Consider the following 25,452-nt stretch of genomic DNA (forward strand, 5'->3'; position numbering starts at 1 on the left):
TAGGTAATCTTCGCGTAGACCGTGGTAGCATCTCGTGACATCCCTCGAACCCATAGTTCCTCGTCGAGCTGTTGAAAGAAGTTAGGGTAGACTAAGGTCTACTCTGGTCTAGGTAATCTAGTAGGTAATCTTCGCGTAGAGCTTGGTAGCATCTCGTGATATCCCTCGAACCTATAGTTCCTCGTCGAGCTGTTGAAGGAAGTTAAAGTAGACTAAGGTCTACTCTGGTCTAGGTAATCTAGTAGGTAATCTTCGCATAGACCTTGGTAGCACCTCGTATTATACCTCGAACCCATAATTCTTCGTCGAGATGTTGGAGAAAGTTACTTTAGAAATCTGAAAAAAGCGTCACCTATCGATCGGTACTCTTTCCTACCCAACGCGCGACTAGGGTCTACTCCAGTCTAGATAATCTACCAAGTAATCTTCGCGTAGACGTAGCATCTGGTGGTATCCCTCGAACCAACAGTTCCTCGTCGAAGTGTCGAAGGAACATCGACGGAGCCAACGCGAAGCCTCGTTTTCACGATTTTCCAGTTGTTCGACGACCATTGCCGAACCGAACCCGCTGAGACTGGTAGGCGTGGGCAATGCGGAGCGCCAAATGTCTCACTCACGAGTTAATCGATGTCAGTGGACTAATGCGCGGCGTGTACGCGAACGCGCGAGGAACCGGCGAGACCGGCCGCAATCTGTCGAGATGATTGTAATTTGTAGCTGGCCCCAGCGCCGCACTGGATAGGTGCTCAACTAAATGTTCCTCATCCGGATAATGAGAGGATTCGCTCGTCCCGGCTGCATTAGAGCAAATGATCCGGTAGGTGTGCTTCATCACTCTTTGCAGCGAGGAACGAGCGTTGCCTGTTGCACCCGGACGCGTCCTTGCTCGTCGGTTCGTCGAGATTTTACAGTTATTCGGATGGGAAACTCGGGCAACGACTCCGTGGAGAATTTTAATGGCCCCGTGGGCTGGTGTACGCGCGCATATTTCTGATTTATCGAATCCTTTCGCAAGATGGATGATAGCCCGGACAATGAGGAGTTGCCAGACGTGGGATCTACACTGTCAACCGTGTCTAGGGAGCCGATTAGGGTCAACCGATGCACTGAAATCGAGACCGTGATCTTGTTTCCGAAGTGTGTGGCCCGGACTTTCTGCATTTATAACGAAAAGAACAAACGAACAGTGTTTCGGTCTTCTAGGAACTGTTTTTAATGTAACCTCGCCGCTAACACGGGTACAGGTAGGAAGACTTCGATGCAGAATGCACGGTTGTCGTCCAAAAGTTTGTTAATCGAGCCAAACTATCCGATGGTCTTACCAGTCAAGACTGTGTCTAGGTGTTTGTCACCTGGGGTAACGATAGAGTAATTGAAAAATACAGGGTTAAAGTTTAAAAAAAAGTTTGTTGTCTTCCTAAGGATGTTTATCGGTACTGGTGTTTTACAATCATCTTTCACGATGCGTTGAACATAAGCTATGAAAGCTAAAAATATGTAATTTTTTGCTACTCTAACACCGAGGACATGTCCAAGAAGGAATACACCTGCCTAATCATTGTAGATAACTAACGAATTATTTATCAGAAATTGCACAGACGCCCAAGGTCGTTTCTAACATTCTTTGGAAAGAGTGTTATTCGATAAATTTTATTTTGTGAGTAAAGTTTCTCTCGAACATTTGTACATTTATATCAACGTTAGGTCAATTCGTTACTACGGATCGTAAAATCGATGGTTCCTCGAGACTAGGTAAACTACCAGGTAAACTATGAGTGATCGAATACGATACGTTTGAGAAAACAGTGCGAATCGTTTTGGAAACGTCCTTCTGGTTCAGTTTTCGAAAGATTCGCGTTTTATCATCCACCACTCTGCACAACGATCTGGTTTACGACCTCTAGCCTTGGCTTCTTGGAACGAATATACATCGCTCGGTCGACCGTAATGGTAAATATAATACAGAGGGAAACGTGGTAGCGTGTTCATTAACGGGTTCGGCCAGGTATCGAGGACAGGTTTAGAGTCGCGGTGTAACATTTAATGAATGGATCGACTCTTTTTTGCACGGTTGGATATACACGCATCGAGTGAAAGTGTGGTGGGACTCTGGTACCGGTACGGACAGAATTCGTCGTGGAACGAGGTTTGTTTGTCGAGCAAACTATGAATTTGAAATTTGTTTGACTTACTTGTTTGCGTAGCTACTTCACGGTCGTTACTGTTGAGCGACTTTGTGAATTATTCGAAGGATAATTCATGAAATTTAATCAACGTCGAGCACCCTTACGCTGAAAGTGGTTAAACACGCGGAGAATAGATTCTCGAGGAGCAAAGGTAGGAAAAAGATAGTTGGAAATGTTTCTTTTGGAGCTGTGAAAGTGGTCAGGTTTCGTCGACTCGTATCCGCGTTGACATTTTGTAAATAATGTCGATCTCAGAGGGAAGAATCTAAAGATCGCGTAGAAACACTAGCGTTATATCGGACGCATCGAATCTTCAAAGACGTTTAAGGAATATCAAGATGTCCCCTTGTTCGATCACGGGTACTCGGGGTGCCTCGAGGATACTGGAGTCGCTCGGTGTTCGTGTTCTATCTTTCTCAGTGGTCGCGTTATTTTTCGACCGTTCATTTTTCATCGCCTCCGGCTCGATCGCATATTGCTTTCGATGATCCAACATCAAAGAAGAACTCGTTCCCTGTAGAAGGCCTCACCGTGATCGACGTCAACGTCTCCGTCGTTGTTACATCGCCGAGATCGAATCTAAATCTTTCAAAGGCAACGGTGAGAACCGCTAGCAGTTTTATATCCATTCCTGTCACTTCTTACCGATCCCGATGAAACGTATTTATTAAGAGCGACGAGAACTCGCGGTACTCTTCTTCGAGTCGTCGTACGGTTGCGCGTTACAGTTATCGCTCGCGACGGCAAAAACCGCTAAGAAGCCACTCTTCGGCTATACGAGATAAAATCGCGTCCCGTGGTTCTAACAGCGCGATGAAGACGCGTACACGAGCGCGGCCTAGCGTTTCAGACGTCGCGGAATGTGTCTCGGCGTTCTACGAGTACACGGCGGCCGGTTTCGAACGCGGATAGCCAGTGGTCGATGTGCGATCTAGACTTCGAATCGCTGGAATTTAGAAGCGGGAGATTTTTGAGTTGGTAGAACTTTCCAATCTGAAGAGTTTTCAATTGGAAGACTTTCGAAGCAACACACTTTCGAACCAAGAGACTTTGGAGATAGAATATTTTCCAATCGGAATATTTTTCAACCAGGAGATTTCTGAACCGGTAGTCCTTTTTAAATAGATGGAACTAAGAATCGAGAGACTTTGGAATCGGAATAGTATTGAACCAGGTGATTTTTGAATCGATAGAACTTTGAACCAGGAGACTTTGAAATACGAATACTATTGAACCAGGAGATTTTTGAATCGATAGAACTTTGAACCGATAAAACTTTGAACCAGAAGACTTCAAAATAGGAATACTATTGAACCAAGAGATTTTTGAATCGATAGAACTTTGAACCAGGAGACTTTGAAATACAAATACTATTGAACCAGGAGACGTTTGAATCGATAGAACTTTGAATCGATGGAACTCTGAACCAGGAGACTTCGAAATAGAAATACTATTGAACCAAGAGATTTTTGAATCGGTGAACTTTTGAACTATTAAACGTTTGAATCGATGAACTGGCAGAACGTTGAACCAGAAAACTATCGAAACAGGAGACTGGAATCGGTAGACATTTAAAATACTGCTGCGTAACAGTGTAGTCGTTCTTGCCTGGCGCCAGCGTTCAGTTGTAGTCACTCGTCCGCCATTAGCCAGTCATACATTGTCGTCGTGGAACCAGTGTATGACTGGACAATTTAAAACAGTAACTTATCGTTCTCTGTCTAACTTATCTATCTAACTTATATTACCAGATAGTAACGGTGGACTTCCACAGGTACCCAATTCAGCCAATAGTAACAGTATATCGTCGTCGCTTTACGACCAATACGAGTGGACGATTCTTCTTTTCTCCGTGATTGTTCAGCTTGTATAACAGTAGCCAATTTCTCGCGTGCGAATAATACAAGACATTTAATTCTTTGACAATACTCAGATTCTTTCCACGAGAAAAACACATTTCGTTTCGAAGAAGCCCTAGATAGTGAGATACGAATATTTATCGTTTCGCGTACCTTCACAGTCACTCCAAGTCCTCTGTTAGTAGATAAAAGAATTGTGTTCCTATTGTCCTCTGTTAGTAGATAAAAGAATTGTGTTCCTATTGTCCTCTGTTAGTAGATATCAAAAGAATTGTGTTCCTATTGTCCTCTGTTAGTAGATAAAAGAATTGTGCTCTTATTGTCCTCTGTTAGTAGATAAAGGAATTGTGTTCCTATTGTCCTCTGTTAGTAGATAAAAGAATTGTGTTCCTATTGTCATCTGTTAGTAGATATCAAAAGAATTGCGTTCCTATTGTCCTCTGTTAGTAGATATCAAAAGAATTGTGTTCATATTGTGTATCAGTTAATCGTGCATTCTTTCCACGAAGAAAACGAACTCCAGGTGGAAAAAATGTGATAGACAGTGAATTTTTCCAAGTGCCCAATTTAGCCAATGGTAGCAACGCATTGCGTCGAGGCGTCATCTTCGCAGCGTGCTGCGAGTAGAACATTCTTCTTTTCTCCGTGACTGTTCAGCTGCAGTACAGTGGTCAACTTCTGCTCGTGAATAGCGGCAGGTTCGCGAGGACGCGTTAACCGGGCCGAAACCAAACAGCCTCGTAATCGTCGCGCAACAGGACGACTTGATGATGTACTCAAGTCGCGCTGTCAACGCGTATTCTAGCTCGAAGATGAGACGAAACGAGTCACGACGACAAGTCTCGCGAGTTTTTTTCGCGTACGCGTCGCCCGCCAGGATGACTTTAACCGACTCCCACCCCGGTTGGTTTCCTTTCAGCTCACGTACGCGTTTCTTCCCCCGTGAATATGGACTTCCTCGTTCGCGGTTGCCGATCTATCCTATCGACGATTTCAATTTTCTAGAAATCGTTCGCGTTCGGCGAGCGTTAAATACCGATTTCGTCGAACGCTCGTCGCGACGACGTGACATTGTTTTTCTCTTATTTTTCTTTTTTTCTTATCGTTCGCTCGACCCCGAGCGTCTAGAAACACCAACCGAAGTGTTCTTCGTATCGAAGTCTGTCTGAGAAATCTTTCCACGACTTCCAACGATTTGTTATCGTACGAATAATATTTGTATATTGATAGTTAAACGTATCTAGCTTGCAAACTATTTGTTTTTCGTTTGTACAGTTGTATTTCTGCCACACATTTTATTACGATTTGTTTCGTAGCTAGTGTGTAGCTATTACGAGTAAAATAACGTTTGCAAATTTTATTCGTAACTTTCGTATTCTTGTCAAGTCTATTTCAAATTCTAGGTGAATGGATATTTACTGTAACGAGTAAAGTAATGTTCTTCGATTTTATTCCCAACTTTCGAGAAATAACTGTGCATCGAAGTGTCGATTAATCCGTTAAAAGCGTTCAGTTTCGGATACAGGGTGACTCGACTGAACTAAAGTTGTCCCAAACGCGATCTTCCTCAGATTCTCTTGGTGTAATTTCCACAGCTCGTGTCTTCGATCATCGAGCCCTCGTGTTTCTTCGCGTCTCGTGGAAATATTTTTCATCGCTCTTCCACGTTTCGTTTCTAAATCACCCCGCAAACTGTGAGAATCTCCCACCGGTTAAAAATTCACCGTACTTGGAAATAACTTACGCCAACGTACCGAAAGAACCACGACGGGATGCTTGAATGCAATCTCCTCGAGGGTCTATCGAGTTTTGTATAACGAGAATCGAAGTGTCCATTTACCCTATAGAGGGAATCGAACCCGTACAAGCGTTACGAAGATGCACAACCCTAAGTGTATAATAATGTTGTTAGCAGCGGAGTTATTAATCCTTGGGAGACGGTAATATATCGACTGTCAGGTATGCGACAACAGATCATTCTGATCTACGACATGAAAGTGCGCCAAGGAAAAGCCCTTTTACACGGTAAATCAATTCGTAATCGTGGCTTCTAGCACGATTTACCTCGGCTGTATGGACGCGCCAGATGAAGCGATCTCTGCCGGCGAAGTAAGTCTTCGACATTGAGTGATTTAACGCCGCGAACCGACCGAACGATTAAACGTTAAATACAGCGAAATAAATGAAAATGTAAATTAACGCGCCACGGTCCACAACTGGATTCAATTGCAACGAGTCTACACGTGTTATTAACGATTTAGTGCGATAGTTCGATCTCGAGGAATCCTCCACGATCATTCCATGTACGAAACTCTTGTACATTGATTTTCGTTTACTTCTTGCACGGTTCGTTGGGAAAGTTTACTTTCTTTCGTAGAAGATATTTATATTCCGATAACCTTCTTTGAATATTATTTTCTTTTCATTGATTTACGCACAATCGCGCGAACTCGAGGAAATTTTGTCTGTATCAACAATACGTAACCATAATTTTCACTTCGTATCCATTTTGTACGATATTGACTCGATCGTCACGTTGAGTATCATGTATCGTTATTTTAACGATTCGAAATTTAAGTTTCGATCCTTAAGGCTTTTTCTTTGTCCACGTTAGGAACAGTTGCGTTAATTTCTAACGGGGAACTCGATATAAAAATCGAAATGACAGAATACTGCTCGTGAGGATTGAACGATAAGGTTTCCTTATAACTTAGGTAATCGTCGAATCTCAACCTTCGAGTTTACAAGTGATATCGTTTGCAAGTAATACGAATACGAAATACGAATATATCGTTATGAAATAAATACTGGGTCGTTTGGAAAGTCATTTCGTTTTTTTTTTGGTGAAAATGAAACACGATTTTTCTATAATGCATATACATTTTACTAAATTATATATTCTCTTCCATTTTGGAAAACGAGTTGTGTTCTTCGAAAAGTGATTTCATTTTTTCTGGTAAAAATGAAACACGATTTTTGTAGAATGCATAAACACTTTACTAAATTATATATTCTCCATTTTGGAAAACAAGTTGTGTTCTTCGAAAAGTGATTTCATTTTTTCTGGTAAAAATGAAACACGATTTTTCTACAATGCATAAACACTTTACTAAATTATATATTCTCCATTTTGGAAAAGGAAATAAATTTCCGTAAAAACCCAATGAACAATTCCCGCCGAAACTCAAGCGTGAACCGAAACGTTCCCTCGAAGACCAGTAATCGTGATTATCGACCGAAGAACACGCGCGAGTTTGTCGTGCGTCTACTAGCGATTGGTCGTGACTGGGAAAAAATCGTTTCGACGCCCCGCGGTAAAATCAATTACATCTCCGTTGTGTATGTAAACAATCGGAAGGGAGTACGGTCGCGAGAGACGTGCGCGCAACGCCTACGCATTGATTTATAGTCCTCCGTCCGCTTGCCCCCCCGTCTCGTGGCGTATCCCCTGGAAACGGATGTGTGCCCTTCTCCCGTCCCCGAGGCTGCACACGTACCACTTCCGGTCATGGGTCAACCGGACTCCTCGCGTCTTGTCTTTATTTTATTCGTCCCCTCCTTTCGCTCTCCCGCATCGTTCGTTTCTCTTATCTCGTTTCTCCCCCGCCAGTTTCGTCTTTGTCGTTTCTTCTTCTCTTTCACCCCTATCGAGGGGGGATGGAGCAGAGTGGGGGGCATTCGTCCCGTTGCTCGCGCCATTGTTTGCCCTTGGTTCTCGTTCCTTTTGCAGAAACCTCGTGGCTCGTCCGATCTCTGCCCCCTTCGAGCGTATTTACGAAACGATCGATACGATCGTCTCCGAAATTCGACGGTGAGATATTGCAGCCCGAGTCGCGTGAAACGGGACACTGAAATATCATTTCGCGAAGTCGAGGAGGCAGAAGGACGACGGCGCGAAATAATACGAGGGACACCGTGTCGAAACGCGCAGCGCCGCCTCCGGTGATCGCGGGCCCTTACGGAACTAACCAGCCCGCCATTTTTATCCGGACACGCTGGAATCCGGTTATTATAATCGTTGATAACGTTCTCGAACGATCGTTATTATCGTGATCGGTTCCAGAGTACTCTATACGTACGTAAAATTAGTTGAAAATAATCCGTCTATTATGATCGAACTTATTGCCGTCGATCGTAGTAATTACACTCGTACAGGTTATGTACACCGTGCGCGGCGTTTCTCGGGAAAACCAACGAACGAGGGAAAGGAGAAACTCTCGAATTAGTTCACCGGGAATGGAAAAAGTCACTCGGTAAATAAACTATGGAACTTTAAGTAAACTTCTTCGTAGAAACAATTTACTTGAAACGGTTGGTAATTCTAATGTCGGATGAAAAGAAGAAAAAAGAGGTATCGTATCTTTCGCTTCACCGATCGTCGTGCTTCACTCGTCGAAGTGATAATCGGTGACCGAGGACGAGGTTATCCAAGGTCACGAAACGCACAATATTCCGCGCGCCGCGTTTATTGATACCGAATGTGCATTTCCTCGACAGGTGCGCGCCTCGCTCTTGAAAAATGATGATTCGACTTGGCCCATAATAGAGTTCCTCGTTATCGTTCATCGGGATAAAGACAACCACAAAGTGACGATCATCAATCGTCATTAGGTCGCTAAAAGGATAGGATTCCCTTCTTCGTCGATGTTCCTCCTCGTCGTCTGTTTTCTCGCCGAGTAATGAAGAGGTTTCAAATGGAGAGAAAAAAAAGAATAAAAGAATAAATAAACGAATAAAAATGTTAAATGATCGGTTGCGTTAATTCATCAAGAATGTGACGACGATTCGAAAACGTTGGTCAACCGTTGGACTACGACGGAAGAAAGATTCCCATCCGCGCCATCGTTCTTCGCGGTTTGTTTTATTGTTACGGCGCGTTGGACGTACACCGACTACAGGACGTGGAATTATGTCGGGATCGTGTCTTGATATATTTGAATAATTATTCACAGTTATCTACGCTAATTCACTGGGAGCAAAGTGGAGACTATAAAACAGCGAGGACGGGCTACCTCTACCATTAGAGATACCGGTAGAATAAGCGAAGAACACCACGTTTTTCATCGTTTCCTTTATCAGTTGTTGTAGTCACTTCGTTTCTTTTTTTTTTTCTTCTTTCTTCGCCGATTTCACGTTCGCATCGAGGTCGTTTTCTTTTCGTTTCTCCGTTTCTCGGTCCGGTTCCCCCCGTACCGGACGGTTTGTTCCGCAATCTGTTTCCTTTCCTTGTCCTCGATCACCCTGTTACCCCTATCGAGGGACCGTTCCCGTCCTTTTCGTTTTCTTTGTCCATTTCTCGTTCTCCCTTCGTCATGGCCGTGCATCGAACCGCCTACTTAACGCGGATAATTTTATTTTCTCAGGGATCGGGGCGCACGGCGCGCGCGGCCGCTCGTGAAAGCAACAAATTAACCGACGACACTATCGTAGGTCGATACCGAGAGTATGCGCAGTGAATTATAGAGTGTTCGCGCAACCTTTCGCGGTGTCCGTTTTAAGCGAGCTGTGTACACCGCTACCTAACCGAGCGAGTCCCGTTTCCACGTGTAACAAACGTAATTACGTGTACGCGGTGGTAATTGCACCCCGGCGTGCTTCATTGTACTTTGGCCCACGCCGATCGTATCGCTGCTAATCGCTATTGAAACCAAAAATATTCAACGAGTTCTCTCTCTTCGTTGCGTGTAACTTTGTTCGTTACTGGATGGAAATAATTGTTTGAAATTATTTTACAGTCAAAAATCAACGAGCTCTCTTTCTTCGTGCGTGTAATTTTGTTCGTTACCGCATGGAAGTAATTGTCTTAAATTATTTTTCAACCAAAAGTATCCAACGATCCCTCTTCGTGCGTGTAACTTTGTTCGTTACTACATGGAAATAATTGTCTGAAATTATTTTACAGTCAAAAATCAACGAGCTCTCTTTCTTCGTGAAATTTTTTTTTTTTGTTTTTTAACGAAACAAATGAAAATTTAAAAAACATCTTTTTAGAGTATTAATATAACAGTTTATACGCATTTCGTATAATTTGATGTATCTTTTAACGTTCGCTTATCACCGTGACGTTGTTCGTAGCGAGCATAGTCAAATTTATCAGCGTTCCAACATAAGCAGTTTACTTATCGCCACCGGACGTAGTCGAGCTCCCGAGAAAACCGCTTAATCTACTCAAATAGAGTTATTCTAGCAGATAACGCGATAATATTTGACCAGTAATGGTAAACGTATTCTCCGAGCAATATTATCCAGAAAATAACATTTATTTTACGTAAAACACAATTGACGTATTCGAAGAAAATAAATTTTAATTACCGATTGGATATCAATTTACAAACTATTCGTGAAACTGTACAATTTATTTTACATTAAAGAGAATCCGTTCGATAAGGTGGATACGACACGAAAAGAATATTTCGAGTCATTAAATTCTTGAGAATTTTCATTTATTCGCGTGCATCGAGCGATGTCGCGAAAGTGTCATTTTGTCGAAAAAAGAGGAAAAAAAATGATCTCGACCGTGACAGGATTCGAACCTGCAATCTTCGGATCCGAAGTCCGACGCCTTATCCGTTAGGCCACACGGTCTGTTAGGGGTAGTTACCCTAAACTTTATAACTGTACGTAAACTGAACCGTTCGTTGGAATGTACTTCGATTAAATAATCACTTAAAATGTGCGAAGAATAGCGACTCGACGTCACGAGTACCTTCTAATATCGATCGACTCGTCAATATTCTAAAATATACAAATGTTTGTTGTCTTTATACGCGACGAAACATTGTTGTATTTATACTGCATATACTGTAAGAACATTGCGGCCCAAGCATTGTTGTTTACTTATAGTACGTAGTCAGAAGTCACACGGTGTATTTTCATAGTTTTCTTTCGTTCTTTTTCTACGACCGTAGATATACCGGGTATCGTCTCGCACGTGCGGTAAACGCACATGGGCGTTCCACGAACGATACAAGCTCGTTGTAAAATAAGAGTCCCGCAAGATGGCATCTGCATAGCTTTCATCCTCATTTTAACGCGATAAACGTTAACCATCGTCTCTTCGATAACAAGTTTTTTGTACTTTTCAATTTAATTATCATTCAATTTCACCAAATGGCGTAAAATCTACGTATTATCCATCGTTACGTTTATGTATTTTAGTTCCAAGTGTCTCTATCGGAAAAATTATGCACTCGTGCCACAAGCTAATATAAAAAATACACAGAAGACGCGTTCTGCGTACGATTAACATATATTGTTCGTGCTCCTCCAGCGCTAAGGTATACTTAGCAAAATTATTCCCCTTTGCTACCCAATAGCAAAAAACAAACGAAAACTTCCCCCCAAAAAAAAATAGAATCTCTCCTTATTCCCGAAACTACTCCAAAAATTACATCTCTGCATCTTTTCCTTTCCTAGATCCTCGTGTTGTTACAACAACATTCTCAAATACTATAAATAAAATTTCGTTTCCGTCACATCGAACGCTGACCACTAATAATAATATTGGGTCGTTCCGGAAAGCCGTTTCATTTTTCTCGACGAAAATGAAATACGATTCTTTTAAAACGTACAAACATTTTATTAAACTATAAATTCTCAATTTTGGAAAACTAAATGACTTTCCGAAGAACCCAATCGTGGTAAATCGTCCGAAACACCGGTAACCTCTAAATAGCAAACCGATCCAAAATGTCTGCCTCCGTCGAAAGTACCTAACCTCTGAACCGACGACGAAACGTGAGAAGAAAGAAATTCGGATCCGTCTAGAGGTATTGTTCGACTCGAGTAGGTATTTAAATCATTGGCCCTCGCCGCGCGTATTCTCCAACGAACGGATCTAACCACGGTTGATTCCGCTCGGTCTCTCGAGACCTAATGAAAATAACGACGCGGCGCTAGACACGCGGCAATTATCGTTCGAGCATTCGACGCCGCCGAGGACGCCTCCGGCGGCCGTTACACGATTCCCGCAGAAACGTGGCGGTCATCGTGCCGCGCAAAAACAATTTCGCATGCAGATATACGCGTTTGATCGACGATAAATACGCTCGGGCCCGAGCCGTTGCCCCGTCGCGGTTTCTTTCGCTTGGGATGCGCACACGAAACGGCTAACAGGGATCCTCTCGCGAGATAAATCAAGGCCGCGCAATAAATTCAGAAGAGCCCGGACGTTTTATCCTTCGGTAAATATACTTGATACAGGATGATTTAACAGTTCCCGCCTCGGTGTGTAGCTTGTTAGTTAGACAAATGTTACGTTGTCGTTTCGCGTAACCCCCACCCCGTACCGGTTCCTCGGTACCCGCCCCCCTCCCTTCCGTCGCCCGAGCTCGCGATCTCGGTTTTATTCGGACGATAAAAGCGGGGCCAGTTTCACTCGAACGAACGCCACGCGTACCACGTGTCCTGTGAACTCGCGTCTCGTAGCGAGCATCGCTCTGCGCCGATCTGCCGCGCAGCACCGGTAAACGATACTGTTGCATTGTCCAGGAACAGTCCTACCAATGCTCGCCGCTCGTGGGAAAGAAAGTCACGGCGCGTATTCGGCTGCGAACGATTTTTTCTTTTCTTTTCTTTTCTTTTTTTTCGAAGAACGAGAGACTGGACCCTTCGACGTGTTCCCAAAAATCTAACGATTAGCTCGTGTACGCAGCTTCGTGTAACAGGTTGCTCGATAGGTTTCGTCGTTCGATAAGAAACAAAGCTATTTGGTTTATTTTTCTAAAGATTGGTACTACCTAGATGCGTGAAGTTTCACGTAGGTACTTACAGTTGTTCAAAGTTGAAGCGTCATAGTAATTTTTTTACGATGGAGAAAAGGGGCAAAATTTATCGAACAACCTGGTACACGGTTTTCTACCTCGTTCTATTCTTAGTTGTTGAATTTTGTTTCGAGCTACTCTTGGGAGGTTAGATTCAGTTTCTTGGATTTAGTTCGATGCAGTTTTTCGAGATTCGATTCGATTTTGTAGATTTCGCAGTTTCGTGGATTTAGTTCGAAACGATTCTTTGAAGATACATTTAAGTTCTTAGATTTCAATTTTAGTAATACTTTAAGGTCGGATTCGATCACTTGGATTTACCTCTAAATCATTTTCTAAGATTAGATTTACTTGCACTTCATTTTCTATAGTTAAACTCAGTTTCGAACCATTCTTCGGGGTTAGCTACTTTTTTTTCATTTATAATACTATTTACTTAATTTTATTTTCGTATATTTTGTATCCACAAACGGTGCAACCAAGGCAAACGGATCGAAACGAAGTATCTTTCGAGCAATAGGAACGGAAGAAATTAAAGAAACAACACTCGGAGATTAGAACGTCTTGGAGTGTTCGCCTGTATAAATTTTTCTTTCGAATGGTATTTATCCACGGATATTTATCCATTACGACCCGACGAAAGTCGCAGGTAACGCTGTAGGACAGGTATTCAGGGCATCGTGTCGTATTTACGAACACTCGGTGCAAAGCACCGCCGAGCGTGGTTTCTCTTTTCGCGAATTCGAAGGTAACGACAGAATTCTGAAATCGCGAGAAGTCGGAATCGCGCGCGCAGCTGAAATCAAACGAAATTATTCCCGATGTAAGGTAGAACGTGCTCAGAGAATCGCATGCCAACGCGGTATCCCACTATTGTCCAAAAGGCAATTAGCATGCCTCGGCTGACTCTTCTGGAAAGAGGGGTGAATACATTAAACACTCCTCCGGATACTCGTCGATCGTGCGTGGGAGAACGTATTTCTGTGAACGTCGTGCACGCACTCGTGCAACATATTTATTTCATAGAAACGTGCCACCTAAAACTTTCCAGACGTACCCGCCGACAAAGTTCTTTTCCTTTTTCTTTTTTCTTTTCTTTTTTTTTTTTTTTTTATCTTCCCACTTTGGCGGCGAATACAAAATTCAGTATTGTCTCTACGTGCAGACCGCGACGAAGCTTTTCGCTGCGCGTTCACGTCGCGAGAAATCACACGTTCGAGATTAAAACCGACGCGTCTGTTTTCGACTCGCATTGAATTAAAAAAAAAAAAATCGAACCATTTTCATAGAATTATTAACAAACTTGAGACATGCAAATTTTTGCTCCGAATGCGATACACAATAGTAACCGATCTCGAGCAACGAGAATGAAAGATTTTTTCCAAGCGAAGAATTTAAGAGTCGAACTTACAAGTAACTTCCGAGGGTTGTAATATAAGAAGATTAGGTTTTCTTCTTGAGTATGTATTCTATTTACATTTCACTTCTGTATAGATCCATATATATATATATTTCTGCGCAATAGAGAAATTTCCCACTACTATTACTATTATTAATAATAATAAATAGAGAAGCCTCGAAAGACGAGCGTGTTCGTAAATTATAAACGCAACTACCCGGAATACTTTCTCGGATCGACTCAGGCGAATCAACGATAATTTCTCGCGCGTCGTAACGACCACGAAATATTTTCACGGATCGTGGATCGTTCCGAACGACGATACCTCGAAAAAGTATCCGTTCCGTCGATTCGTTGTACGTACGACAAATGAAATCCGAGAATGGGCGAGAAATCTAGGATAGGGAGCCGTACGATCGAACAAACCGTTCGGCGCGGTGTCTCGAGCGATGCAACAAAGGGCTCTCGGGGTTTCCCCGGTTAATTTAGATTCCTCCGCGTAAAGGACGTCGAAACGTCCGCGAACGGTCGCGCGTATTCAACGTTTCGCGTGATGGAAGCCCGCTGCGGACTAAAGCGCGTAATTGACGTAACCAACGTGCATCATGAACTTTCGTCGTGGCCGGGGCCCGTTTCCCATTTATGGCGTTAACTAACGACGGGTGGCATAACGCGAGCCAGAAAGGCCTGTCTGCCATTGCGAGGGCCACGCGATACCCCGTACCGATTGCCCCGGTGAAAGCGGGCCATTGTCTCCGTTCGCGGTCGTTTCGAGCGAACAAGTGTTTCCTCGCTCGCCGCCACGCATCCGCTCTTTGTGATTTATTCGCGCTTTGTACCCTAGGACCTAGAATCGACCGCGATTAACCCCGTCGCGATAAATCTCACGGACCGAGCGGCGCGAGTCGTTCAGTCTTCGCGGTTCGCTTACCTCGCGAACACGCTCCAACCCCCTTACTCGATAACGCGCGGAGGATCACTCTCGAACTTCGTTCTACTTCTCGAGAAAGTAGTTTCTTTTTTTCTTTTTTTTCAGCTACTTTGCCTTCACAATTTATGAACTTTACTAATGATACTTTGGGTTCACGATTTATGAAATTTACCAACAGTATTTGGAGTTGACAATTTATGAACTTTACTAACGATACTTTGGGTTCACGATTGATGAACTTTGCTAACTGTACTTTTGGTTGACAATTGATGAATTTTACTAACCGTACTTTGAGTTCACGATTGATGAACTTGAGTGAGTTGTGAATCCACTACCAACTGTACTTTGGGTTCACAATTTATGAACTTTACTATAAGTACTTTGGGTTCACGATTGATGAACTTTGCTAACTGTACTTTTGGTTGACAATTGATGAATTTTGCTAACAGTACTTCGAGTTCACGATTGATGAACTTGAGTGAGTTGTGAATCCACTGCTAACTGTATTTTGGGTTCACAATTTATGAAATTTACTATAAGTACTTTGGGTTCACGATTTATGAACTTTATTAACGGTACTTTTGGTTGACAATTGATGAATTTTACTAACAGTACTTTGAGTTCACGATTGATGAACTTGAGTGAGTTGTGAACCCACTACTAACTGTACTTTGGGTTCACAATTTATGAACTTTACTATAAGTACTTTGGGTTCACGATTGATGAACTTTACTAACAGTACTTTGGGTTGACAATTTATGAACGCACTCCCATATTTCGAGGCCTCTTTGTTATTGTTGCGAATAATAGCGATTGTAGTGGGAAGTTTCTTCATTACGCATACGTGGAAGTATAGAAAGGAACCGCCGGTAGTGCAGAGATTTCCAAAATATTGGAATAGGTAGCGTTGAATATTAAAACGCGATTTGTTTAAATATCGACCAAGAGGGCATCGCAACGTATCGATAAATTTATACATCAACCTGACATGTGTAAAATTTTAAAGTAAATACTATAAAATGTTTACCCAATACTTAATTTTTTTTAAACGAAGTATCTAGTTCGAATTATTCCGATTCGTGTATCTTTACGAACTCGAGCAAGAAGCTATATTATTTTTAGTGCCCTTTACCCGTTCCTTCACGAATCGCGCAAATAACTCGCTGTTAGCTGATTGACAGCAGTCCACAATGGTTCATCTCGCGGACTTTTCTCATAATTCCCGCGGAATGTGAGCTTTTTCCGTTCAAGAGAAACGTCTTCCTGTTCATCTCGCGAGTCAGTCACAGACCATTGCGTCTCATCGAAGGCTTCCCCACCTTGTAGGTAAAACTCGTTGGTAATGATCTGTACCGCAACGTCGAAACGAACTCAACGAATAGACCATAAAGGGCCGTATACTAAACCTAACGTTATGTTTTACGAGAGATACTCGGTTATTATTACGATTCTCGGTAAACAGTCAACTTCTCCTCGCAAAAGCCTTACACGGAAATATTCCGGCGCGCCTGTTCTCCGAAAACTACTTATTTATGCCTCGTTCGTCGTGCACCGATGCAGAAAAGTTATAAATAAGGTTACAGTTATGCAATAAAAACGATAGAAAGTTCTACTTGATCTTCAAAAATAGAGGAGAGTCTTGTAGATTATAATGGTATACATTTTATTAATTGCTTTTGGTCGTAAATACTTAAAAATTAACGTCAAACTTTTGGAAAAGTGTCAGTGTGCTCAGTTACTCGCAGTAATTTTGTTTCGTGTAAGTTTTATACATTCTTACGCGTTACGAAACTTTTCGATATCGCGATACAAATATTCTAAATTCGCAGCCAATTAGCTCGGTATTATCCGCGACGAAGCATTATCGTTCGTCGCGAGTAATACCGATTACCAGGTCTCACCACGTGGAGGTTGCTGCGAGTGGAGACCCGGAGGGAGATAGATGGAATCGAAGTTCCATCGATCTCCCTCGATACGCGGTACAAACGAAATTACTAAACCGCGGAGATAGAGGGAATCAATGTTCCTTCGATCTCCTGGTTTAGTTCTGCCGAGCAATTACATCGACGAACAAAACGAGGCAAAATTGGGGAAGACGCGACGCGAACCGTGGAGTTGGTCCTACTAGCTCGGTCCCGTTTCCCCTCGGTGGGCCCGATTCTCAAGGAAATGCGCGACGCCGTCCACTCCGCTAGGGGAGTGCCCCGTTTCTCCCAACTCCGCAGCCAGGAGCCACGCAGAGCGTGGACCTGACTCACGGAGGATGACGAAGAGAGGGTCTTATGGAACAAGGGCTTCCGCAGGGACCGGTGCGAACACCTGCCCCTGTGTCCGCAGCATTTTCTCTCTCAAAGCAGACGCACCAGAAGAGACGGCGATCGACCGTTCGGTCCACCTCCACGGCCGGTCACTTGCTTACGCAACAAGCAGAGGTGGCCGGACTGTGAGACGAGAAGGCGAGCAAAAATAAACTAAAGATCGGTTAATTGCTCGGCAGATTACAGATGTTCGCACATGGCGGGCTTAAAACTAAATTAGTCTAAAGAAAAGTTCTGCCAAGGAATTACATCGTCGAACAAGACGAGGCAAAATTGGGAAAGACGCGACGCGAACCGTGTAGTTGGTCTTACTAGGTCGGTCCCGTTTCCCCTCGGTGGGTCCGATTCCAGAGAAAACGAGCGACGCCATCCACTCCCCTAGAGGAGTGCCCCGTTTCTCCATCTTTACGACGAGAGGGTCTTATTTTGGAGGCTTTCGCAGGGACCGGCAAAAATGCCTGCTCCTGTGCTCGCAACATGCCCTCTCTGGAAGCGGACACACCGGAAGAGACGGCGATCGACCGTTCGGACCAACTACACGAGGAACGAGGAAGCGAGCAAAAATAAGCTAAAGATTGGATAATTGCTTGGCAGATCACAGATATTTGTACACGGTGGCCTTAAAACTAACTCATTCTAAGCTTGAAGCTAAAGATCCCGCGGCGGCTGCGATGAAAGTGCCCTGTTCTTTTTTCTTTCTCCTTTCTTCCTTCTTATTTCTTCGTTTGCCGATGTGCCTACTTAAGAGAAATAAATTGAAAATAGAAAGGAAGTTGGTCAGTGATTAAATGCAGTCATGCATAAGAAAGAAAATTAACCAAGCATTGACAGAAAAATAAATATAGAAAAACAAGTACAAATTTAAAATCGGAGAACAAATAAAGTAAATTAAACGAAGGAAAAAAATTAAGAAAAGAAAAAATTAAAAAAAAAAAAAATTAGTGTATGGTCGCCAGTACCGACCACTGCCTATCAGTGGTCCGCACCGGTTACCAAGGTCAGCTGGCATCCATAGTGGTATACGTAGGGTCCAAATGACGTAAAGCGAGAGGTCCGTCCACCCCGGAGGCTCCCCGTCGAATGAAATTTTTGAAAACTGGGGGCTCCTAATATACCCACCGCAAGGTGACCTGCCGTTACTTCGATTGTCTTTGTTCGATCTAATCGAATATTTCGAATAATCGATGGCTTTTAAGCCATTATTTGTACTAGAACATTGTTAATAATTGTTTCAACTACGATCCTACGACGGTTGTTAATAATTATGATAAAGAAACATCGGGATATTGCGAAATCTGCGAAGGCGAACGATTTCGGTGAACGTTTGTTCCGTCACGGGATTGTTATCAACATTTACGCGTAAGCCGAAAATCAATCTTACAATATGCATCTCGTTTATGCGTTATAAATGATTAATTATTCTTCAGAAATTAATTTTGATCGATCTTCGGGTATAAATGTGTCTCTGAATGTTTTAAAGCATAGAAAGTAACAATTGTTTATTAGATACATTAATTTAACATTTGTTTAATTCTTATAATTTACACAATGCGCGTAGAAGTTGTATTTTTTACATGAAAGCCCCGAAATTTAATTAATCGCTTTTCTAGATAGAAAAATCATCGCGATGAACACTCGTGAATCGATTATCGATACGTGTAGCCTTGAGAATGTCAGTTGGATCTCAACGAAAAATTCTTTCGCGAACAAAGAATATTTCAACGAAATGATATTTTAAGCCATTATTTATACTAGGACATTGTTAAAAATTGTTTAAATTATGGTTCTACGACGATTGTTCATAATTATGATAAATAAACAACAAGATATTGTGAAATCTGCGAAGGCGAACGGTTTGAGTGAATGTTTGTTCATTTCCGCGATTGTTACTAACATTTATGCATGTTCCCAGTATTGATCGAATAATGTGCATCTTATTTATGCATTACAAATGATTAAGTAACTTATAGAAATTGATTTTGATCGAGATTCATAGTAAAACGTGTTTCGTAAAGTTTTAAAGCATAGAAAGTAATAATCGTCTATTTGGTACATTAATTTAACATTTGTTCAATTCGTATAATTTACACAATGCGCGTAGAAGTTGTATTTTTTACTTGAAAGCCCCGAAATTTAATTAATCGCTTTTCTAGATAGAAAAATCATCGCGATGAACACTCGTGAATCGATTATCGATACGTGTAGCCTTGAGAATGTCAGTTGGATCTCAACGAAAAATTCTTTCGCGAACAAAGAATATTTCAACGAAATGATATTTTAAACCATTATTTATACTAGGACATTGTTAAAAATTGTTTAAATTATGTTTCCATGACATTTGTTAATAATTATGATAAATAAACAACAAGATATTGTGAAATCTGCGAAGGCGAACGGTTTGAGTGAATGTTTGTTCATTTCCGCGATTGTTACTAACATTTATGCATGTTCCGAATATTAATCGAACAATGTGCATCTTATTTATGCATTAAAAATGATCGATTCGCCTAGAACAATTAATTTTGATCGATCTTCGGGTTAAACGTGTGTCTCAATGTTTTAAAGCATAGAAAGTAACAATTGTTTATTAGATACATTAATTTAACATTTGTTTAATTCTTATAATTTACACAATGCGCGTAGAAGTTGTATTTTTTACTTGAAAGCCCCGAAATTCAATTAATCGCTTTTCTAGATAGAAAAATCATCGCGATGAACACTCGTGAATCGATAAACAATACTTGTAGCCTTGAGAATGTCAGTTGGATCTCAACGAAAAATTCCTTCGCGAACAAAGAACATTTCAACGAAATGATATTTTAAGCCATTATTTATACTAGGACATTGTTAAAAATTGTTGAAAGTATGTTTCCATGACATTTGTTCATAATTATGATAAATAAACATCAAGATATTGGTGAAATCTGCGAAGGCGAACGGTTTTAGTGAATGTTCGTTTCTAAACGCGATTGTTATTAACATTTACACATGTTCTGAACATTTATGTTACAGAATGCATCTTATTTATGCATTGTGAATGATTGATTTGCCTATAGAAATTAAATTCGATCGAAAATTAAAGTGAAACGTGGTATTCATATGTTTCTCGATTTTCGAACAGAATTAATACTTTTAAAGTAATTAATATTTTATAATGCACGAACAAGGTGCACATTGTAATGTTAATATGCGAAACGTGCGTAACTGTTAATAACAATCGCGAAAATGAACAAACATTCACTGAAACTATTCGCCTTCGTAGATTACTCAATATCTTGATGTTTATTTATCATAATTATGAACAAATGTCATGGAAACATACTTTCAACAATTTTTAACAATGTCCTAGTATAAATAATGGCTTAAAATATCATTTCGTTGAAATATTCTTTGTTCGCGAAGGAATTTTTCGTTGAGATCCAACTGACATTCTCAAGGCTACAAGTATTGTTTATCGATTCACGAGTGTTCATCGCGATGATTTTTCTATCTAGAAAAGCGATTAATTGAATTTCGGGGCTTTCAAGTAAAAAATACAACTTCTACGCGCATTGTGTAAATTATAAGAATTAAACAAATGTTAAATTAATGTATCTAATAAACAATTGTTACTTTCTATGCTTTAAAACATTGAGACACACGTTTAACCCGAAGATCGATCAAAATTAATTGTTGTAGGCGAATCGATCATTTTTAATGCATAAATAAGATGCACATTGTTCGATTAATATTCGGAACATGCATAAATGTTAGTAACAATCGCGGAAATGAACAAACATTCACTCAAACCGTTCGCCTTCGCAGATTTCACAATATCTTGTTGTTTATTTATCATAATTATTAACAAATGTCATGGAAACATAATTTAAACAATTTTTAGCAATGTCCTAGTATAAATAATGGCTTAAAATATCATTTCGTTGAAATATTCTTTGTTCGCGAAAGAATTTTTCGTTGAGATCCAACTGACATTCTCAAGGCTACACGTATCGATAATCGATTCACGAGTGTTCATCGCGATGATTTTTCTATCTAGAAAAGCGATTAATTAAATTTCGGGGCTTTCAAGTAAAAAATACAACTTCTACGCGCATTGTGTAAATTATACGAATTGAACAAATGTTAAATGAATGTACCAAATAGACGATTATTACTTTCTATGCTTTAAAACTTTACGAAACACGTTTTACTATGAATCTCGATCAAAATCAATTTCTATAAGTTACTTAATCATTTGTAATGCATAAATAAGATGCACATTATTCGATCAATACTGGGAACATGCATAAATGTTAGTAACAATTGCGGAAATGAAAAACATTCACTCAAACTGTTCGCCTTCGCAGATTTCACAATATCTTGTTGTTTATTTATCATAATTATTAACAAATATCATGGAAACATAATTTAAACAATTTTCAACAATATCCTAGTATAAATAATGGCTTAAAATATCATTTCGTTGAAATATTCTTTGTTTGCGAAGGAATTTTTCGTTGAGATCCAACTAACATTCTCAAGGCTACACGTATTGTTTATCGATTCACGAGTGTTCATCGCGATGATTTTTCTATTTAGAAAAGCGATTAATTGAATTTCGACGCTTTTAAGTAAAATATACAACTTCTACGCCTATTGTGCAAATTATACGAATTGAACAAATGTTAAATGAATGTACCAAATAGACGATTATTACTTTCTATGCTTTAAAACTTTACGAAACACGTTTTACTATGAATCTCGATCAAAATCAATTTCTATAAGTTACTTAATCATTTGTAATGCATAAATAAGATGCACATTATTCGATCAATACTGGGAACATACATAAATGTTAGTAACAATCGCGGAAATGAACAAACATTCACTCAAACCGTTCGCCTTCGCAGATTTCACAATATCTTGTTGTTTATTTATCATAATTATGAACAATCGTCGTAGAACCATAATTTAAACAATTTTTAACAATGTCCTAGTATAAATAATGGCTTAAAATATCATTTCGTTGAAATATTCTTTGTTCGCGAAAGAATTTTTCGTTGAGATCCAACTGACATTCTCAAGGCTACACGTATCGATAATCGATTCACGAGTGTTCATCGCGATGATTTTTCTATCTAGAAAAGCGATTAATTAAATTTCGGGGCTTTCATGTAAAAAATACAACTTCTACGCGCATTGTGTAAATTATAAGAATTAAACAAATGTTAAATTAATGTATCTAATAAACAATTGTTACTTTCTATGCTTTAAAACATTCAGAGACACATTTATACCCGAAGATCGATCAAAATTAATTTCTGAAGAATAATTAATCATTTATAACGCATAAACGAGATGCATATTGTAAGATTGATTTTCGGCATACGCGTAAATGTTGATAACAATCCCGTGACGGAACAAACGTTCACCGAAATCGTTCGTCTTCGCAGATTTCGCAATATCCCGATGTTTCTTTATCATAATTATTAACAACCGTCGTAGGATCGTAGTTGAAACAATTATTAACAATGTTCTAGTACAAATAATGGCTTAAAAGCCATCGATTATTCGAAATATTCGATTAGATCGAACAAAGACAATCGAAGTAACGGCAGGTCACCTTGCGGTGGGTATATTAGGAGCCCCCAGTTTTCAAAAATTTCATTCGACGGGGAGCCTCCGGGGTGGACGGACCTCTCGCTTTACGTCATTTGGACCCTACGTATACCACTATGGATGCCAGCTGACCTTGGTAACCGGTGCGGACCACTGATAGGCAGTGGTCGGTACTGGCGACCATTCACTAACTTTTTTGTTTTTTAATTTTTTCTTTTTTTCATTTTTTTCCTTCGTTTAATTTACTTTATTTGTTCTCCGATTTTAATTTGTACTTGTTTTTCTATATTTATTTTTCTGTCAATGCTTTGTTAATTTTCTTTCTTATGCATGACTGCATTTAATCACTGACCAACTTCCTTTCTATTTTCAATTTATTTCTCTTAAGTAGGCACATCGGCAAACGAAGAAATAAGAAGGAAGAAAGGAGAAAGAAAAAAGAACAGGACACTTTCATCGCAGCCGCCGCGGGATCTTTAGCTTCAAGCTTAGAATGAGTTAGTTTTAAGGCCACCGTGTACAAATATCTGTGATCTGCCAAGCAATTATCCAATCTTTAGCTTATTTTTGCTCGCTTCCTCGTTCCTCGTGTAGTTGGTCCGAACGGTCGATCGCCGTCTCTTCCGGTGTGTCCGCTTCCAGAGAGGGCATGTTGCGAGCACAGGAGCAGGCATTTTTGCCGGTCCCTGCGAAAGCCTCCAAAATAAGACCCTCTCGTCGTAAAGATGGAGAAACGGGGCACTCCTCTAGGGGAGTGGATGGCGTCGCTCGTTTTCTCTGGAATCGGACCCACCGAGGGGAAACGGGACCGACCTAGTAAGACCAACTACACGGTTCGCGTCGCGTCTTTCCCAATTTTGCCTCGGCTTGTTCGACGATGTAATTCCTTGGCAGAACTTTTCTTTAGACTAATTTAGTTTTAAGCCCGCCATGTGCGAACATCTGTAATCTGCCGAGCAATTAACCGATCTTTAGTTTATTTTTGCTCGCCTTCTCGTCTCACAGTCCGGCCACCTCTGCTTGTTGCGTAAGCAAGTGACCGGCCGTGGAGGTGGACCGAACGGTCGATCGCCGTCTCTTCTGGTGCGTCTGCTTTGAGAGAGAAGATGCTGCGGACACAGGGGCAGGTGTTCGCACCGGTCCCTGCGGAAGCCCTTGTTCCATAAGACCCTCTCTTCGTCATCCTCCGTGAGTCAGGTCCACGCTCTGCGTGGCTCCTGGCTGCGGAGTTGGGAGAAACGGGGCACTCCCCTAGCGGAGTGGACGGCGTCGCGCATTTCCTTGAGAATCGGGCCCACCGAGAGGAAACGGGACCGAGCTAGTAGGTCCAACTCCACGGTTCGCGTCGCGTCTTCCCCAATTTTGCCTCGTTTTGTTCGTCGATGTAATTGCTCGGCAGAACTAAACCAGGAGATCGAAGGAACATTGATTCCCTCTATCTCCGCGGTTTAGTAATTTCGTTTGTACCGCGTATCGAGGGAGATCGATGGAACTTCGATTCCATCTATCTCCCTCCGGGTCTCCGCTCGCAGCAACCTCCACGTGGTGAGACCTGGTAATCGGTATTACTCGCGACGAATGATAATGCTTCGTCGCGGATAATACCGAGCTAATTGGCTGCGAATTTAGAATATTTGTATCGCGATATCGAAAAGTTTCGTAACGCGTAAGAATGTATAAAACTTACACGAAACAAAATTACTGCGAGTAACTAAGCACACTGACACTTTTCCAAAAGTTTGACGTTAATTTTTAAGTATTTACGACCAAAAGCAATGAATAAAGTGTATACCATTATATTCTAGGGATTAGTTATTGAAAGGTAGAAAAAAAGTTTCAATTTGTCGTCTAGCGTTATCGTCGCGCCCATAATTCGCTCCCGGAATTGTGCCCACCTTTCGTGAAGCCGCCTGTCTATCCATTAAAACGTAAACTCATGCATCGTTGACTCATTGATCGTGAGTTAAATGCGAAAGGTTCCTCGCAACCTTCGTCAGCGTTCATTTCATAACTGTCACTTGAACTTAATCCGGCTTATTAGAATCGACGCACGCACGCGTACTACTTAATTAAGGTTGATTCCCACTCAACAAACGCGACACTCAAACGACGATTACGCCATGTTGGCGTTCGTGAGACACGTCTATACGTGTTGGTGCACCATTACGAGCTACTCGACGGGGAAACCTCGCACGATTCTTCGACATCTGATTTTACGTTCGAATTGACGGTGTTCAAAGATTTTTCTAATTAAAATTCGACAATGACAACACTATTAACGAATAAAGACGAAGAAAGAAGTCGAAAGATGAGCTTGTAAACTTTCACTCTCTTGGAAATATCGATCGATCGCGAAATAAAATTCTATGTGTAATTTCGTAGGGTTAAAGATAAATAAA

At 41.2% G+C, this 25,452-nt stretch overlaps 1 protein-coding gene, 1 long non-coding RNA gene and 1 other non-coding gene across 8 annotated transcripts in view; 1 reads left to right on the forward strand and 2 right to left on the reverse strand.

The window, feature by feature from the left end:
• The window catches only part of Dgo (ankyrin repeat domain containing protein 6 diego), a 279,288-nt gene that overhangs the window by 138,877 nt on the left and 114,959 nt on the right, over window positions 1–25,452 (forward strand). The window lies entirely within an intron of this gene.
• The window catches only part of LOC143144569 (uncharacterized), an 89,883-nt gene that overhangs the window by 12,257 nt on the left and 52,174 nt on the right, over window positions 1–25,452 (reverse strand). The window lies entirely within an intron of this gene.
• Trnar-ucg (transfer RNA arginine (anticodon UCG)) lies at window positions 10,558–10,630 on the reverse strand. The gene has a single exon. It is a non-coding gene; the product is annotated as a tRNA-Arg (tRNA).

This window comes from Ptiloglossa arizonensis, chromosome 3 (assembly GCF_051014685.1).
Source record: "Ptiloglossa arizonensis isolate GNS036 chromosome 3, iyPtiAriz1_principal, whole genome shotgun sequence".
Classification (NCBI taxonomy): domain Eukaryota; kingdom Metazoa; phylum Arthropoda; class Insecta; order Hymenoptera; family Colletidae; genus Ptiloglossa; species Ptiloglossa arizonensis.